The sequence below is a fragment of the Lepeophtheirus salmonis genome, chromosome 5, assembly GCF_016086655.4.
Source record: "Lepeophtheirus salmonis chromosome 5, UVic_Lsal_1.4, whole genome shotgun sequence".
NCBI classification, from domain to species: Eukaryota; Metazoa; Arthropoda; class Copepoda; order Siphonostomatoida; family Caligidae; genus Lepeophtheirus; species Lepeophtheirus salmonis.
This window is the reverse complement of record NC_052135.2, coordinates 29,123,349-29,124,047: the sequence shown is the minus strand read 5'-3', so window position 1 is coordinate 29,124,047 and position 699 is coordinate 29,123,349. Positions and strand designations below refer to the sequence as shown.

At 29.0% G+C, this 699-nt stretch overlaps 1 long non-coding RNA gene across 1 annotated transcript; it reads right to left on the bottom strand.

Moving 5' to 3' along the window:
• On the bottom strand, positions 1–478 carry LOC121118364 (uncharacterized). The gene is made up of 2 exons (XR_005864416.2): positions 409–478; positions 1–354 (listed from the first exon to the last, which is right to left on the bottom strand). It is a non-coding gene; the product is annotated as an uncharacterized lncRNA (long non-coding RNA).
• Between the last annotated feature and the right edge of the window lie 221 nt (positions 479–699).

Below are 699 nucleotides of genomic sequence, written 5' to 3'. Positions count from 1 at the left end.
TTTTTAACTTTGTATATAAAAATTTATTTATGCTTAATGATACAAATGACTAATTGTATTATTATATAAATTTAGCATTGCTTATATTAAACGAAATCCTAGAATTGGTCTTGGAAGAGCTTTAAGAATCAGAGGTAACTTCAATGCTTTTTTCTTTAGAAGAGTCTTTTTTGTAAATTTTGGATTTGTGTTAAAGGGGGACCCAACGGCATTAGACTTAATTAACTTTTTCAACAACAAAGGAAAAAGTTTCTTTTTTGCTAACTTCGGTAAAATTGGTATATCCAAACCAAGATTAATTGCTGGATTTAGAGTTGATTCCACAAAAGTGAAGCAAAGTCCAATGATAAGAATCTGAAAAATATTTAAGCTTTGACAATTTATATCCAATATACTTTAAGCAATTACCTCCTTGAACATGTTTAATGAAGAAATGAAATTAAACTGTAGACTGCCTTATCCTACCACTTACTTTTATAGGGGTTTTCTACTTCTTTTACCCCTTCCATTGTTATAGGGGATTTATGACCTGTATTTTTGTTTCTTAAACATGAATCATATTATAAATGTCATCATAGTAGAGTTATTATTTGAGTATATTTGGAAACACGTCGTTAAGTTCAGTGTATCTCACAACCTCTCCTCTAAAAAATGAAGAAAGGCCTAAAATATGTTTTTAGTTGGCTAATTCTTCCCAAT